The following is a 9,693-nucleotide window of genomic DNA, read 5'->3' as shown; positions in this document are numbered from 1 at the left end:
GTTTGCATCTATTGTGCATAATCTCCTCTGTGCATACATTAACCCTTATTACTCTCCGAATTTTCTGCCATTCAATTGTACATCATATGGAATATCATTACATCCTTATAACTACCCATACCATGTCATAATCCCCAGAATGTATCAAAACACCCGACAAAATACCAAACAATATTCCATATAAATCATGTGACACACCCTAATATGCATATACCACACACGAAATAAAATTAATAGAGAATCAGTTGTCCATTTCGTTTGTAATGCATGGTATGCAGTGGTATCCTGCATTAGGAGTTTATTTTCCCTTATGATACATCTCCTCTTACTTTGTCCATATAGTGCATATTAATTTAAAAGAGCTATAAAATCTCCATAAAAGTAATCATCTGATAAGAAACAGTTAATATAAATTTCAATATTCAACCCCCTCAGTGATAACCTATTCAGAATCAGAATCAAAATTCGTTTATTTCGCCAAGTACAACCGAAGTTGTACCTGGAATGGTTTTTGGCACATACAGGGTCGGTAATGGTACAGTACAAATGCATACAGTTAATGTAAAGTATGGGTATACAAAGTATATGAACACCATAAATATAACCGTAGCTGAGGAGGACCAGAGGGGTAGCCTGAGTGCTATGTTGAGAGGAGCTGCCCCTATAAAAGCGGCGCTCAACTGCTCTGCAGCTATTCGGGAGCCTATAAGGTCCATGAAAAAAGAGAGAGAGAGAGAGATTAGAAATATAAAAAAGATGGACCCAGGGGAAGGACCAAGGGGGTACTCCGCTGCCTATCCACTTTAGCTCCAGTTGTGACAAACCTCTGACTTTATGACCCCCACTCCACTTGGGCCTATATCTCTCCACCTCCCTAGGGCCGCCATCAGAAATTTTGGGGCCCCTCACATATCATCAGGCCTAAACCCCCCCCCTCCCTGGGCCCACCCACTGGTTGCTGTGCCCGCCCACTAGCCACCCCACTCCCGTGTCTGTGTGCAAAGTGCGCTGCGGAGAAAAGTGTGGATGGCTCCAACACTGAAGAAAGTGACATGCACAGCGTGATGGCAAAAAGTGGGCGTGACCATGGCATGTTGTGGGTAGAGCCAAATACTAGCAAAATACAGGTAATCCCCAGTTAACAAATGAGATAGGGACTTGTAGGTCCGTTCTTATCCTTTATCCGTTCTCTTTTGTTCCCTTCTTTTCTTCCTGTGCCTCTTTTGTCCCCCTCTGTCTCACCTCAGTTTGTGCCTCTTTTGTGCCCCTCCGTGTGACCTCATGTTCCCATCTCATCTCTTTTCCCTGTGCCTCTTTTGTCTGCCTCTGTTCCCCCTGTGCCTCTTTTATCCCCCTATGTTACCTCTTGTCCCCTTCTGTCTCAGCTCGTTCCCCTGCCCTAGCCAGGTATAGGTGCCCCCAGTATAGGTATCCAGGCATAGGTGCCCCCAGTATAGGTAGCCAGGTATAGGTTCCCCCAGTATAAGTAGCCAGCTATAGGTGGTGAGCCAGTATAGGTAGCCTGGTGTAGATGTCCCAGTATAGGTAGCCTGGTATAGCTGGTGCCCCAGTATAGGCCAGCAAGATACAGGTGCCCCCAGTATAGGTATTCAACTATAGGTGGTGCCCTGGTATAGGTAGCCTGGTATAGTTGCCCCAATATAGGTTAGCCAGATACAGGTGCCTACAGTATAGGTAGCAAGCTATAGGCGCCCTAGTATAGGTAGCCAGGTATAGGTGGTGCCCCAGTATATGTAGCCAGGTACAGGTGGTGCCCTCACTTTAGGTAGCCAGGTATTGGTGGTGCCCCAGTATAGGTAGCCTTTAGCCAGATATAGGTGGTGCCTCAGTATAGAAAGTCCGCTGTAGCGGGCTCACTCATGTGCTCCCCACGTTCAAGCGCTGATGTCACTCTTCTCTCAGTGCTGGAATGTGGTGTGCTGGTGAGTGAGCCACGGGCCCGCAGCCAACACATGCGGCCCTTCCAGTGTTTTGGGGGTGCCCAGGGCCCCCAGAAGTCCTGGGCCCCTCACTGCAGTGTCAGTTGTCCCCCCCTGATGGCTGCCCTGTCCCTAAGGCTTTGTTCACATCTAAAATCGAAATAGCTGTTGCCAGTGTTTTTCAATGTTTGTGTCTCCTGGCGCTTACCTGCGCAATGCAAATTTTTATAAAGCGCTTTTCTAAGCGCTTTTGCAGAGCGATTCCATTTTTTCTCTTCCTGACGTCAGTCAGGCAGTGAACTCTTTAACCCGGAAATGAATAAATACAATGTATTTAATTTATTCATAAAAATGCGTACACGAAGGCAGACCGGGCATCAGTCCCTTTAAGTTTCTTTATTGCAGCATCTTGCCAGAAAGAATATTGCAGTGATACATTCATATATGGTCACAAACGGATGGATCAAACCTGCATTGTTGAGGGTGTTCAGGGAGTGCGGGGTACGGGTGACCAGGGGTAGATGGACGGCACTACAGCCGTTTCGCGCCCAGCTGGCGCTTGCTCACGTGCTCGCGTCCTTGCCAAGTGTTTTTTGTTCTACATTGTACTATTTTATTCATAAAAACGCTGGAGAAATCGCAATACAAAGCGTTTTTTCAAGCGCTATGCGACGACAGAGCCCTGTGAGCCGGTCAGGCTCACAGACGATTGACGCAACCATCCGCCGCCTCGCCACGGAAACGACATGGGGCGTGTGTGTATGCTGAAGACGAGAGTGCGCCCAGAAGCCAGCGGGGGACAAGCGGAGGCCGCGGACAGATAATGTATACACTTTGGCACAGCGGGGCACAGCGGCGAGGCGGCGGATTGTTGTGTCGATCATTGGGAAATTGCACGCCTTTCCAACCAATGAACTTTGGCCAGAAATTTTGCTGCATGTGCTATTGACAAAGCGACCAATTTCGGAATGGATTTCGGAATCCGATTTACCGCAACTCGGTAATTATAGCCCAATCACCAAATTCGGAAGTATTGGACCAATCAGAAATACTTCTCGAAAACTAGAAATCAGAAAAAAAGAAAATCGGAAAAAATAGAAAATGCGAAATTGGAAAAACGCAAATTGGAATTTCGGCGTTATTGTAAATGGGCATTTCCAACCATACCTAATAAACAGTGCAGGAGAAGCCTGGTGTGGCTTTCACATTGCGTTCTGGACCTTACATTAGCAGTAATAAGGTGCAGAGGCTCTTAAAGGACAACTGTAGGAAGGCTGCCATGTTTTTTTTTCCTTTTGTGCAATACCAGTTGCCTGGCTGTCCTGCTGATCCTCTGTCTCTAATACTTTTAGCCATAGACCCTGAACAGGCATGCAGCATATCAGGTGTTTCCGACATTAATGTCGGAACTGACAAGATTATCTGCATGCTTGTTTCTGGTGTTATTCAGACACTATTGCATCCAAAGACATTAGCAGGGCTGCCAGGAAACTGGTATATGGCAGCCTCCTTATACCTCTCCCTACAGTTGTCCTTTAAAGAGACACTGAAGCGAGACTAAATCTCGCTTCAGCTCTCATATATAGCAGGGGCACGTGTGCCCCTGCTAAAACGCCGCTATCCCGCGGCTTAACGGGGGTCCCTTCACCCCCAACCCACCCCCGCAATACTTGGTCGTAAAATGGTCGCTGGCTGTCTCTTCCTGGAGGCAGGGCTAACGGCTGCAGCCCTGCCTCCCAGCGCGTCTATCAGACGCGCATCGCCGCCTCTCCCCCGCCCCTCTCAGTGAAGGAAGACTGAGAGGGGCGGGGGAGAGGCGGAGATACGCGTCTGACAGACGCGCATGGGGCAGGGCTGCGGCGGTTAGCCCTGCCCCAACCAGGAAGCGCTCCCCCGCTGCACGGAGGGGGTTTGGGGGGACAGGGACCCCCGTTAAGCCGCGCTATAGCGGCGTTTTAGCAGGGGCACGCATGCCCCTGCTAGCTATGAGGTCTGAAGCGAGATTTATTCTCGCTTCAGACTCTCTTTAAGCTATTCCTACATCATTCAACCACAGTGTCGATCAACCCCCAACTGTTCCATGATCGACATTACGAACGAGATTGCGAATCGATCGCTGCAACAACTGCCTATACTGATCATGGAATGTAACCCATGGCTAACCACAATTTCTGCCCAATTAGACATTCTTGTTGAATCTAACATCTAAAAGGGGAAAAAATTATTGTAGAGCGTATGGGTATAATTAGCAGAGGGGCATGGTAATGCAGGCACAGAAGGACTGCCTGAAGAAGATGACTTGAACACTGGAAGCTAGCAATACACCGCTATCTGCAATTAATCAATAGAAGTATTTTTATAGCAACTTTTTGTTATTTTGACAAAATGTACATTTCTGAGAAGGATGCAGTTCATAAATGTTCTCAATTACATGGAAACACAGCCTGAGTTCCAGCTTCACTGCCATCTCCTTCATACAAGTGTGGTTAATATGAGACCCCAAGGAACAACACCTGCTGGGGGTTGGAAAAACTGAGGGAAAGTAGGAAGCAAGGTTGAAACCAGTGGCGTAGCAATAGGGGGTGCAGAGGTAGCCACCGCATTGGGGCCCTTGGGCCAGAGGGGCCCAGAAGGGTCCACCCTCTATGACTGTATTAGATATCAATTGGTCCTGTGCTTGTAATAATCACTTCTATAGATGCTTTGAATAGTAGTAATCCTTAACACACTGTTCCCCATCCCCTTCTTGCAATTCTGACACTATGATTGTCCTTGGCAGGTTTTGGTGCGCCATATCAATTGTTATGTATAGAGTGCTTGGGGGGGGGGGGGGGGGGGCATATAAAACGTGCACTGGGGCCCATAGCTCCTTATCTACGCCACTGGTCGAAACATACAGTATGCCTTTGAGCATTTAGAAAGGGTATTCAGTGGAAAAAAGAAGTGAAGGTCGGCACTGCAATCTTCAGTATTAGTAGATATGAAAAGCAACAAGCAATAAACAATTGTTGTGAGCATAGGTGGTTCAAACAAGTTGATATACACATACTGGTCTTGGTGAGCAGACAGTGGGTGGGTGGTTTCGGGGCACTGGTAGCCTGACGGCCGTTTTGCACTGACCGTGCTTCTACGGAGGCTTAACGTAGCATTTAGAAAGGGGACACTGTGGGATGCAGTGTTATCAGCATGAGGGCTATAGCTCATTACAGTGCTTTTAGCCACACTTTAATTAGCCTATCGCAGGGGTTCTCAAACTGGCTGTTGCAGCACCCTGGTGCGCCTCGAGCACCTGCCAAGGGTGCCTCGGCATTCATCCCCATCCTTTGTGCACTGCCATCAGGTAATGCAACCACACTTTGATATACAATGCTGCTGCGTCACCCAACGGTTGGCCTTTAGTCCTGTATACACGCGGCTGAAGTTGGACATCAGAAGTATGGGGAGGGAGCAGTGGATTAATGTGGCTAATGAACTCTCTATCCTTGTCATAGGTTTTTTTTTCTGTTTTTTTTGTGATTCTTGTAAGGGCCAAGAATACTTAGGTGAGAAGTAGGGAGAGACTGGGAACCCAATGGTGCAGTATCGTCAGGTATAGGGAGGATAAAATTATATAGATATATGTACTCACAAAGGTGGGCTGCAGGGAATTAACTGTCTCTGCTTGGTACTCCAGGTCCTGCTGGATACTGGATGGTCGCTCTCCTGTAGTACTATAGACTTTCCAGAAAAACTGCAAAGCTATTACCTCCAAAGGAGGTCTGACTGGTAATGGGTAGGATGGAGGCGCCCAATCAGGTGCGTAACTAGAAATCACTGGGCCCACCTGCAAAACTTTGGATGGGCCCCCTCTCGCCAAACCCCCTCCCCCAGAAAGGCTGGGGGTAGAACAGCGCTGTACACAAGACCCTGCTGAACACTGAATATGGGACTGTCTACAAAATGTTGTGATTCCTTATCAGTGGCTGAGCAGATGCAGTCATGAGAACAATTGTGCAGAGAGCAGAAAGTTTTTTCTCTTCCTGCCCTTAGTTGTCAGTCTGTCAAGACAGGGCCCCCTGTGGCTTCGGGGCCCCCCTGCGGCTGCATCCCTTGCAGGGTCTATTGTTACGCCCCTGCGCCCAATGTGTGTTCTATTTTAATAATTTAAAATACAAATAAAAAATTATATAATAAAAAGAGAAGTAATTGCTTACAGACACCACTTCAACTGGAAAAAAGTTTTTATTCAAGAACCAATCTGACAACGTGTTTTTCGGGTCATGGCCCGCTTCCTCAGGTCAATACAAAATGCCTTGATAGCATAGGGGATAGAGTGTAAAGGCACCTGTACTCTATCCCCTATGCTATCAAAGCATTTTGTATGGACCCGAAGAAGAGGGCCATGACCCGAAAAACGCGTTGTCAGATTGCTTTTTGAATAAAAACTTTTTTCCAGTTGAACTGATGTGTCTATATCTTCTGGAGAGGTAAGCAATTACCATTCTTTTTTAATTGTATAATTTTTAAATTGTATTTTAAATTACTAAAATAGAACACACATTGGGTGCATCCATCCTACTTATTACCTATCCTTGCCATGTTCTTTCAGGAGAGATGCTGCATAATGGGGAGGAATGCTGGCTTATTTTGGGGACTAACTGGAGTGGGGAATGTTGCCTAATGGGAGGTCACTGACTATTTGGCATTCTCACTGCAGCGCTTGCAATTTGCATTAATCGCAAACATGCTGCATGCAGCATTTTGGCGATCTCTTGAACAGGAATCACAAGTAAAAATTTGTGCCTCGCAATTGTTAAATGAAATGCTGTCCTTACCCTCCCTCCAAGTAGCTAGTGATGCTTATTAGGCCATATTCCCACTTCAAGTAGTCAGTGACCCTCTATCAGGCAGCATCCACCCAAGTTGTCACTGACCCATCCACCACAGCATTCCCTTCTCCAGTTAGCCAGTGACCTCCTATTAGACAGCATACCCCACATGTCCCCTCCAAGTAGTCAATGACCAATCACCCCAAATAGGAACCTCCCCCCACCAAATAGTCAGTGCCCCCCCCTCCCCCCATGTTAAGCAGAATTACTCCCTCCAAATAGTGATTAACGTTACTCCCTCCAAATAGTGATTAACGAGTTAATCACTATTTGGAGGGAGTAATTCTGCTTAACATGGGGGGAGGGGGGGGCACTGACTATTTGGTGGGGGGGAGGTTCCTATTTGGGGTGATTGGTCATTGACTACTTGGAGGGGACATGTGGGGTATGCTGTCTAATAGGAGGTCACTGGCTAACTGGAGAAGGGAATGCTGTGGTGGATGGGTCAGTGACAACTTGGGTGGATGCTGCCTGATAGAGGGTCACTGACTACTTGAAGTGGGAATATGGCCTAATAAGCATCACTAGCTACTTGGAGGGAGGGTAAGGACAGCATTTCATTTAACAATTGCGAGGCACAAATTTTTACTTGTGATTCCTGTTCAAGAGATCGCCAAAATGCTGCATGCAGCATGTTTGCGATTAATGCAAATTGCAAGCGCTGCAGTGAGAATGATCCCAAAACGCTGATACCCTTCCTAAAATCTCTCATGTGAGAACCGGTCTAGGCCTGGAACCCACTACAAAATCGCTAGCGTCTTGTATGAGCGGTTTGTAAGCAATTTCATGAGTCTTTTTCTGGCAATTTTGATAGCGATTTTAAAAAGTGTAAGCGTTTTGCCAGCGATTGTGTAGCGATTAGCGTTTTTAATTCTGATTGATCCTTTCAATTAATTTTTATTTTTTTACAGTGTGCAGTAATTTCAAAAACACTAGCAAAATCGCTCTGTGTAGGTGTTGACGAGCGATTACGCCAGCGTTTATATACTTTTCATTGCAGAAACACTAACCGCTAAAAATGCTGTATGTCCTGCGTTTGTGATATTGGTAATCGCAATCGTTCCAGTGAAATTTGGCCCATTCATTAACATCAGCTGAGCGTTTAGGGAAATCGCTAGCGTTTTGAATCACTCCCTAAACGATCAGAAAATCGCTCTAGTGGGTTCCAGCCCTAATACCATGGGATAAGTTCAAAGTGCAGATCTCAACTCAGCCAGCCTCTTGTTTCTGCTATGCAGAGCAAACTTCTGATTAGAACTTTAGTTGCAGACTCAGAAGCGAGTAGAGAGCTGGCATTATTGCGCAGAACATAGCCAGATCATGCACAGGACATCCTAGTCAGATGCCTAGGACCTGGAGAAAGAACAGGGGCCTAGTTGATTTTTACCCCCCAAAAAATCTTTAAAAAAAAAGCCAGTTGGCCATCAGGGGAGGGCCAAAGTTGCTATCTTGCCTAGGACCCGTCTCTTTTCAGTCCAACTCTGGCGCGGAAGCAAATCCAGTGATACAATAATTGATACGAAACTAGACAGAACGTTCGAGGATTAGGAGCTGCAAACTGATTCAGAAGGCAGATATAGTAAAAGGGCTTTTATAACGCGTACGTTAAAAAGGGGCGCTGGGAAAAAAGGGCGCGGGGTTTTAAACGATAAGCATGGATAACGTTTAAAAATGTATTGTACTGTATTTCGTTTAAAATTAATGTTTTATAAAGTTATAAATCATTAAATAATGTGCATTAAATCGGCAATTGTAAAAACGTTAATCTTTCGTTTAAATAGTGAAACATATAATAACGTTTAAAAAAAAAAATTACTAAGTAACCCTCCCTGTACCTACCCCTAACCCCTAGACCCCCCTGTTAGTGCCTAAACCTAAGACCCCCCTGTTGGTGCCTAAACCTAAGACCCCCCTGTTGGTGCCTAAACCTAAGACCCCCTGTTGGTGCCTAAACCTAAGACCCCCCTGTTGGTGCCTAAACCTAAGACCCCCCTGTTGGTGCCTAAACCTAAGACCCCCCTGTTGGTGCCTAAACCTAAGACCCCCCTGTTGGTGCCTAAACCTAAGACCCCCCTGTTGGTGCCTAAACCTAAGACCCCCCTGTTGGTTTTTTCGTTTAAAAATAATGTTAAAAAAAAAATTGTACTGTTTTTCGTTTAAAAATAATGTTTGAAAAAAAATATTGTACTGTTTTTCGTTTAAAAATAATATTTAAAAATGTATAAATCATTAAATAATGTGTAATCATGAGAAGCAGTAATAAAACATTAAGTCTCCGGGCGCCGCTTTTAAAACGTTATTTTTCTCCGGCGCCCTTTTTTCCTATCGGGCGCCCATTAAACGATATTTATTATAGGAGTGAATGGCGGCGCCCGATTTGTCCACTAGCCTCCTGCGCCCTTTTTTACTGTTACCTTTTATAACTCTCCTAGTGGTTCTGGCTGGGTCATCGAGAACTCTCTAGCTAGTTACTACAGTCTACAGAAGGCAAATGGGAAGATGTTGTATAGACACAGAAAGTAGTGGGCGGGGATCACTAAGTGACACAGTACAGTAGTAGAAGCAAGAGATGGGCGGGCCTTGTATAGACAGAACGCATTGGGCGCGGTTACACGTTACAGTAACAAAAGCAGGAGATGGGTGGGCCTTGTAGAAACAATGCGGTGGGCGGGCACAGAATGGAGTGGGCGTGGATATTGGTTGCACACAGTAGCAGAGATGGGCGGCCTTGTAGAGGCAGAATGGAGTGGGCGGAGATACACGAGTTAATAGAGGCGGGAGATTGGTGAACCCTGTATAGACAGAAAGCAGTAGGCGGGAGATGGGCGGGAATTGTACAGTACATACAGAATACAGTGGGTGGGGTTACACGAGTTAGTAGAGGC

Source organism: Hyperolius riggenbachi, chromosome 6, assembly GCF_040937935.1.
Source record: "Hyperolius riggenbachi isolate aHypRig1 chromosome 6, aHypRig1.pri, whole genome shotgun sequence".
Lineage (NCBI taxonomy): Eukaryota > Metazoa > Chordata > Amphibia > Anura > Hyperoliidae > Hyperolius > Hyperolius riggenbachi.
This window is presented reverse-complemented; position numbering follows the sequence as displayed.